Here is a 9773-nt window from a genome sequence, read left to right as displayed (position 1 = left end):
GCCTGTTTTTAATATGTTTTCTTATGAGCATAAACTCCCTTTCTGGGTTCAGACTGGATGGAACCAACTGGTGGTTCATGGGTGTACTAATCTTCTAGGCTCTGCGTAGAGGTGGGACCGCACTCAGTGGCCTTCTACTAACGCTGATGGGTAGAGGGGAAGGGGAGGAATATGAAGCAGGCATTGTTTGGGCCCACTGACTGTGCCAGGGATTACTCTAGAGGCCCTCCCAGTACAGTTACTCTGGAATATGGCTCATGTCAGTACTCAGGGCTGCTAATTTTTCGGCTTTCGTAAACCTGACCATAGACTGAGGCCAATGTCAGATGGAGCCACCTGGGTCCACCAACCAGATGGTTCCAATCCCATTTTTTCAACTTTAATTGTTAAACTTCATTGTGAAGTGACTTCAGGGAGTTGTGTTGTGTTGCACAACGAATATATGCATTTTACTCAAAGTTGGACTCTGATAGTTTTTTCTCGCGGGCAATTTGTGAATAGTCAGCTATTTTCCATGGCGCCACCACACCAGGGGCATATCCAGTATCAAATGTGGTGGGGGAGATATGACCTGGGTCTGGGTAGTACTGAAAATCCCCTGGGAGAGGGGGGTGTTTTCCCATGTGAAAGTTTTCAAATTGCCCATTTTGAAGCCTAAAATTCCATTTTTATTCTTAACAACAGATGACATTGAACATTTTTTTACTCTTAACCCATTCACATCTATCCTCTGGGATTTAGATAGACCCCAACCACCGCTGACTTGCTTGCTGGCTGATGCTGGCTTGAGAATTCTAACACATTTGTAGTGTTGGTTTAAATGAGACATTTAATAGAGTATTTGTTGACTGATTTTGACCAAATTTTGACATGTTGTTAAGAGTTAGCTGCTCTTGCATTTGGTGGAAGTATAAATATTTCTAAGACGATATGCAATGGAAAAAAAATTCTAAATAGCCACCAGATGGCTGTCACTATCAGGTACACTAACTGGCCAAAAATTTACAAAAAAAAACCTCATAAGATAGCAGCAGGATCAACTGATAGATATCACTATGCATTCTGTGTACTGGTACGCTTGTGGTGTTTGTGGCTACCTTCAGGCCACGTACTGGTATGCTTGTGGATTCAAATGGGTTAAGTAAGTTTACAATTAACAATGTAGAAGAAATGAATAGCCAACTTGAATTATAAAATATTAATGTGTCATACCACAGAAAATGTGAAAATAATTCCATGGAGAAGTTTTACAGCGATGATAATTACATACAAGTATGTATACAAAAACAATAAATTAATAAAAATTAAAATTTTTTGATAGAATTTTGGGTGGGGGTCATAATCCCCCTCTAAATCCGCCACTTGGTGCCACCCAGTCTTGCAAGAATGTGACTCACCTAATAATACCCCTTCCACTAAATAGGTTATTAAGTATAGTATAGACGCACCAAGTCTGTAACTTCTCATTTCATTTAATGGTGGCAGCCTCATTGTGAGGAAAAATATTGAACTTGCCATTTCACAGGAAGGAAGTTTGGTGTGACTCACTTGCAAGTCATGCTGTAGGAAATGTGTTAAAATCAAAGCATTAAAAAATATTTTTGGGGGTGTCTTGGAGAGGCTCATTCAATATGTAAATGATTTGAATTATGTAAAGACATACAAAATAAATGAATTGAAATATGTAAAGAAATACGAAACGAGTGAACGATCTGAAAAAAATAAGAGTAATATTTTCCACATCAGAGACTTAAACTCACAATCCCCACCATCACAGTTGGCCGTTTACTCCACTAGGACACTGTGACTGCTTGCATTGGTGGTTTTATGATACATACAATACAAACGATCAGGGAAAACCGGGGCAAGTATACAGTAAATGCTAACGAAATAATGATTAAATCCGACATAAATCGGAACAGAATGATCGATTTGCAAGTAACATCTCTCTCTGAGTGATTATATATATATTCATGCTAAAAGGATATATTTTCGCTGAATAACCAAGGAAAAAGAAAACACTTAATGAAACTAAAATTCATCAAGAAGCAGAAGTGGTGCCACAAACTTTGTCCTGAATCTTATGAAAGTGACTGTATCATATGCATAATTATTATTATGCGCATTATTTTCTTTGCTTCTTTTTATATTCACTCAAGGTCCTTCGTGAAACTCCTGCCATGGATGTCGTGTAATTTGCAGGATACGGTTTGCGAGTGCTTTGGAGGCTCATTGACATGTGAGTAACATACTTGTTTGGACAATTATTTTCAAGAATGAAACATGTGACGAACTTGATAGACTTGCCTGATGACGATGTCAGTTAAAAATTTATGCTAAAGACACAGTGACGGATATATATGGGGGTTGCAGGGGGGTGTGCCCCCCCCCCCTTGCGGGGCTGCTGCCGTTGCCTAACAGAACCACAATTGTAACTTTTTTATATCATAAGATGGCATTGTCTTCTGTATAAAATCAGTTTAAATAAAACTTGCTTAAAATTTGCATGCGACTTATATTTCATTACAGTAAAAGAAAAGGCAGCTCAAGGAATATTTTGCGCCTTCTCTTCTTGAGTTTTTTCTGTATCCGCTACTGTCAGTGGCGGATACAGATGGGGGGTGCAGGGGGTGCCCCCCCCCCCCTTTGAGGGGCCATCCATATTGCCAAACATAGCAGAACCACAATTGTAATTTTTTTATATCATAAGATGGCATTGTCTTGAATATGTGTATAATCACTTCAATTAAAAATTTATGAAGCTCTGAATGTGACTTGATTATTTTTTACTACAATAAAAGTAAAGGTAACTCAAGATATCTGTTGCGGCCCCCTCCCCATTGAGTTTTCTCTGTATCCGCTACTGGTGGTAGTAAGGGAAACTCAATTTCCACAGGGAGCAGAGGTGGCGCCTCAAACTTGTCGAAACACTTTTGAAAGTGACTGTACATAAACACTTGCGAATGTTTCCGCAACGTTGTTGATGATGAGCTCAGTTTTCTGGGTAATCCAGCCGACTTCAGAAGTTCACGTTTCGAGCTTAGAAAGTCATCCTGCTTTCCTCTTCAGATAAAAGTTGAATGCGAAAAAATGAATGAACACATCAACACTTCAATATCCGCTCACGAGGATGCGCAGTGCAGAAGATGTCAACGCTGGTCCCATCTAACAGTCATGCCAAGTGATGCATTTGAGTTTAGTGAGAGGCCTTATCTAGGATCTCGCGACAGCTCCAACACCCGTTTTGACCACAGCCGTGTCCCCAAAAAATCGAAGATGAATTGGCTCTTATTTTCCATAGGTAAGTTCACAGTCAAGTACGTATTCACATTATCAGGGCTAGCCAGTATTTCTAATGTAAGAATTTTAAAATACGTGTTTGATTTACATTCGTAATTTGTATTTGTAATTATTTCAAATACACGACCTGAATGTATCTTGTATTTTGCATTTCAAATGTAGATTTTTGGTATTTTCCCATTCTAAAATAAAAAATACATATGTAAAATAATTTTGAATTAGCTCTAATGACACTTATGTAAGATTATGCTTCAGAGATTACTTAGTTCTCGCTAGCAGGGGCACAGCTAGGTATTAAGGCTGGGGGAGGTTTAGGTGCAACTAATACCGGGGTGTGTGGAATACCCACCAGGATAAGCAGTAGGTGCGAGATTAATAAATTGTGGAATTTTAGGATAAATGGTTCAAAATGGTGAATTTTACGGCTTTATGACGAATATTTTATTAATCCTTACACTATTCTATTAGTAATACCAATCCAATTACCTAAGTAAAATGGATTAAAATAAAAAATTTCTCTGAGCTCTGGGCGGGGTTTTATCCCCCAAAGCCCCCCCTCGCTGGGCCACTGCTCGTTAGAATGTCATCTTCGAGTGTGAAGCTATCCATAATGTTACAAGGAAGGTTACCTATTTTAAGATGTCTCAGCTTCCATACAAATGTATTTTTTATTTTGCAGGTTATTTAAAATACTATTTTATAGCTTATTTTTCAAATAACCAAGTCAAAAGTACTTTACATTTTGCATTTCAAATACTCCTCGCCCAGTATTTTGCACAGCTTTGCACATTATCCATCTACGACTCCACTTCAATAACTCTTGAACTAGATACTCTAAGATATTTCCCATGTATTTCTTTGTAAAACAAAAGAAATACTATGTGGACCTGACTGTGCAGAAGCACGAATAGGAAAAGGGGTGACACAAGGTTGTGCACTTTCCCCCATAATATTCAATGTTTACATAGAGAAAGACATAATGAAAGCAAGGAGAAGGCTTTGGTTGTCAATATCCATGGAGAATAAATTAGTATGGTGCGATTTGCTGACGACATAGCATTCATAACTGAAGAGAAGGATACGAAGAAGATTTTTACAAATTTGGAAAGGCGAATTGCGAGATATCAGCTGAAAATAAACAAAAAGAGGACTAAGATGCAATTAGTATGCAGCAAAAGAGAGTAGGCTAAGACAAACATTAAGCTTGGAAAGCATAAGCTTAAAGAGGTGAAAGAGTTTTCTTATCTGGGAAACCAAATTACCGACGAAGGATGAAGCAAGAAAGAAATAGTAGATTAGCAAAGGCAAAAAGGGCTTTCTACAAAAAGAATAATTATCTTACAGCTGAGAATACAAGCATAGAAGTAAGGCAACAATTCATTAGATGCTAAATATTGAGTATGATTCTCTATGGAAGCGAGGCTTGGACGTTGACAGCAGGAGAGAAGTCAAGAGTGGAAGCATTTGAAATGTGGTGCTACCGAAGAATGATGAAGATAAAATGAATCAACCGTGTAAGTATCAAGGAAGTGCTAAGAAGAGCGGGAGAAAAGAGAAATCTCCAAAGAACACTAAGCAGTATGTATCCTTACAATATGCAATGTGCAAACATTTTCATAAATTTAGCAATAATTAAGACTACAGCGATTTTTGGCCAGCTTTTTATGATTTCAGCCCACAGTGTGTAGGTTCAGACGACACTATTTCGAGCAGATCAGTGTCGCCGAAGTAATCGAAGATGCATTGGCCATGGTTTTCATAGGTAATAATTAGGGATGGGTCGAATAGTAGATTTCTCGAATTCGAATATCGAATTCGAATATTAAATCATTGCTCGAATATTCGAATACCTCGAATTTCGAATACCTCGAATACTAAACGATGAATGTGAAAATGTTTGACTAGGTCGCCTATGCAGCAGGAAACCCAAGATTTTGGCGAGTAATTGTGATTGCCTTTAAAGGATTCAAACAGGAATTTAGCTGATTAATGGAATATTTTAATTTTATGTAAACAATAGGGTAGTTTCCTTCATTAAAGAAAACGAAAGGTATTGATTGTGATTCGTTACCCACCATTAGTGTATTCATAATATGTATACAAATTATTTCGTTCTAGAAATACCGGTTTAGACTAATGGCAATGTTCAATTTTACCTCATTTGAAAAAGACCAGATTGGCGCCTATGCGATGCCACTCCACGTGACATCACAGGGACCTAGTTTCTACACGAGAGGATCGGAGTTTTACATCGTCTGAGGTTACCAATGCATGCATGAGGCACAGAGCTCAGGGAAACATGTCTTAATAATCACACAGTCTGTTTGATAAGGTATTAATAATCCAAGCCAAGCGCTACCAGCTAGCATGGTACTCGGCTACCTGCTAGCATCCTGCGTCGTAATAGCACTCAGAGCCTCGCCCCAAGGTCACCTCACTTGCGGCAGCGGGAACCAGAACGACGTCACGCGGAGTTTTTCCCGGCATTCATACTTACCCGTCGCGTATTCGCGCGCTTGAAAATTTTCACTTTTAATTTAATCGCGAAAAATAGATATCGTCTTATAAAACTCTAAAAGCGTTAAATACGTACTTCAGGAGTATTAATATTTCGATTTAGGCAATAAAAAATAATAGGAAACCACCCTATTTGAGCATTACGCCTCCGTCGTATTTCTTCTTCTTCCCGGTATTTATTTTCTTGCGCAAAATGCTTAAATAAAGTCAGAAATATGTCGTGTTTGGTCTTATTCTTTTTTAAATTACGCGCACATTACTAATATTTCAATCCAATAAAGGTGTAATAACAATTGCCGAAAGACATTGTTAGACACCTTTCGGGCTAGTAGATGACTCATGCAGCAGTTGACCTCGAGAAAGGGGGAAATTCGAAGCAGGTAGGTAGAAAAAGGTCAGTGGGTGAGAAAAGGGGGTGGGTGCGAGACACGTTTCTATTTTTCTCGCGTAACTTGATATTTTTTGAAGCTAAGGTTTTTGTAATACAATCCCTGCGCGAGCTGGGATCTTTTGTTTGATTTCGGAGAAGAGGAAATCGTCAAGAGTGGGTGAGGCGAATGCTGAATGGAGGGGGATAGCAGATCGTGGGAAATGCGCCAATGTCACTATCCCACGGCACTGAGTTCCTCCCTATGGTAGTTTCATCTCCTGGGGAAGATTCAAAATAAGTGCTTGTCATTATTAGCCACAAAGGACACACGGCAAACACCTCCTCTCATTTTATCATAAGATGGATGCGGGAAAATGGTCAGTGGGGAGAAAGAGGGAAGGGTGAAACACGATTCTATTATTTTCCGGTAACTTGATATTTTTTTCAAAGCTGAGGTCTTCGTAATATGATCCCTGCACGAGCCGGGACCTTTTTTTTGTTATCGGGGAAGAGGAAATCTTCTGAGAGGGGGGGGGGCGAACGCTGAATGGATGGGGATAGCGGATCGTGGGAAATGCGCCAATGTCGCTATCCCACGGAACTGAGGTTCTCCTGATAGGGGACACCTGGGATTTTCGGATTTTTTTCATCCGATCAATTTCGGTTCCCCACGTCGAACTCTTTTCACCGCTCAAACCCGTGAATTTGATGTATTTCGTCAGCTTGCCTAAAACGGCGCTGCATGCACTAGACGAGTTCTCATTTTTCCGAGTCAACTACCAACGACGTGCGAGCGACAGTGTATGACGCGAAATTCAAAGTATTCGAGGTATTCGAGACGGTACCTTTGGCATAACTATTCGAGATCTCGAATATCGAATACTTTCTATTATTCGAGGTATTCGAGTATTCGCGGATACTATTCGCACATCTCTAGTAATAATACAGTTAAGTGTGTAATCACATTTTACATCTAAGCGCTTCACCCTGAGTTTTTTTTACTGTCAAGAGGAGGTTGAGGGGTTCTTGAAGTGTTCCATGTCAAACTTGAATTTTATTTCATTAGCTACTTCCATATTCCAGGTTTAAACATTCCATATTGCAATTCCTTCATCGAGTCGTGATTGCCAAAGTTGAATTCAGTCCATCATTCTAGCTTTTGTTTTTTCATTGTTTTTTAGTTTCTTTCAGCATTCGGGGATGTTGACCGCACGCCAAACCTATGACCTGAAGGACTTGCCTTGTCTGGCCAGTCAGATGAACTATACAGAGTTTGAATTTCCTTGGCTAGTTAGGAAATGTTATCCTACTGCTATGCTGCTGCTGAAAATGCCATCCTATGTTTATTATAGATATAATTGATAATTCTTCGAAGGTAATCATCAAAATTGACATATACACATTTTAGGTTAAAAAGCTACATTATTACTACTAGATAAGCAGTATAATATGGATGTTTTTGTAAAAAAAGTATTTTATGTAAACATTTGGGATAACCATAGACCTAAATTATATGTTACCAGTAGACCAAAAAAGAGCGACATCTGCCACTATTGTAAACCAAATGTAGACCTCATGTAGACTAATGATAGACATCTACATTTGGCATATGCGAAACCATTAGGTTTGCTGTATACCAGATATAGACATCTACATTTGCTTTAAATTAAGTATAATGCTACCTTTGAGATTACAGGGTTGATACTCATTGACAGCTTTGTCGAAAAATGATGATCTCACGCATGCTGTTGTTCCCTGGACAAAAACTGATGGCATCACACAATATTAATGATGAATATTTTCCTAACATAGCTTGTATCCAATCTTTATTCCTATTTTGGTTTTATTCTACTTGCTTTAAATATTTCTTGATCATTTGTTGGAGCCTGTCAGATTATGCTATGTGACAGCTCCAGTTAATCCATTTTACCTCAAGTTCTCTCGAGCCCTCTAATTCACCTGCTGTGGCGTTACGTCGTTAAATCTTGAAGACTGTGCACGTAAGCCCCAGACAAAGGGAACTCCAATCGTCGGTCACAAGGTAGTGCAGGGAAAGACTCCGCAAACAAGAAATCAGCACACAAGAAACAATTGTCAAAAAAATATACTAGTTATTTTCAATCAATATCTATTTGAAGTAGAAGTATTCAAAATCAGAATTATTACAGAAAACAACGATGATAACTAAATGATCCCATAGGAAACATTACCAAACTAAGTACAAGCTGTATAATTTTGCTAAAATCACCCATGTCAGTCTACCACGAGCGCCCGTGCAAAAAGAGGGCTTGCGTACTCCACGGCGTGTCAGGGTGGAGGGGAGGGATTTTTCCTAGGAGTGGAGGGGTAAAAAGGGCGATGTTCAATCAGCTGCGAATCTGCCCCCAAAAATCGCCCCTGTTGACTCGCAGCTCCGCCAAGCATCAATCATCCCCGCCGGGGTAGGAGGGGGGAACAGCGTGCAGGCCGGAATTTTCCCCTCAATCTTCTGGGTTGGAGACATCACTCTGGAATTCATGGAGGGGAGAGACGTAGTGGGGTGAGGTGTTGGAGGGAGAGAGAGTTGTGATAGGACTAAGGTAGTACTTCTCACTCCAAGCTGCAAACTTATGCCTCAGCACCCATTTCCCCTTGATTGCCAAGGAGTAGGTATTCCTCCGCCTTACTACCTATATAAGTCTTGCTCTGCAGGTATGGCTGGGTTCAGGGCTGGGTTTCCGGAGGCTGGATTTCCGGAGGCAGGATTTTCGGAGGCAGAGTTTAGGAGACAAGAGTCTCCGAGCCTTTGAGTCGAAGGGCCTTTGCACAAAAATCCTTTGCACGAAAGTTAGGAGGAAGTTCGGAGGAATTTCTGGGGGGGTTACCAGAAATTTGGGGGTGGGGGTACACTAAAAAATGTCACACCACTTAACATATTAATCCAGAAATAACCCATAGAACTGGGAAAATAAAAAAATGAAGAGAACTGAAAGATGCATTTTCCTATCATGGCCACTTATGGAGAAATGTAATGTTTTCCATGAAATGATAACCTATTTATCAGTGAAAATTTTTGATTAGTTTTAACCCCTAATTGGTCATGTTGGGCCATATTGACCCGACTGAACTTTCTTAGATGATTTTTTAAATAAAATAACATCGTTTGAAATTGGAATTTTTAAACCCTAGATTGTCCATATCATGTGCACCCATGTTAAAAAAACATGTTAGATGCTGACATCAGCCCTCAAATCTTCCAAAAGTAACATCAAAGATCTGAAAATATCTTTCTTCTGACCAGCCATTCAATTCTAGTGTAGACTGCATAGAGCCAGTATAATACTTCTCGTTTCATGAGGGCCATGCCAAACCTTAATTCATTCCATAAAACAATGCTTGAGTCCATGAAAATAATATTTAGTGTGATGTGGAGCCCGTTATAGCTCCTGCTGGTGGCCAAGTAAGGGAGGCGCTTTTCCTGGCACCACCATGTTGTTTCAAAACATTGGTGTTTTTGGTGATTATTAGCACCCATGGTATAAGTTATTGCACCAATGATGGCTTTAAGGTATTGCACTCAAAGGTTTTTAGGTTCAATTGAAGTTTT

The sequence above is a fragment of the Ischnura elegans genome, chromosome 11 (assembly GCF_921293095.1).
Source record: "Ischnura elegans chromosome 11, ioIscEleg1.1, whole genome shotgun sequence".
NCBI lineage: Eukaryota > Metazoa > Arthropoda > Insecta > Odonata > Coenagrionidae > Ischnura > Ischnura elegans.
This window is presented reverse-complemented; position numbering follows the sequence as displayed.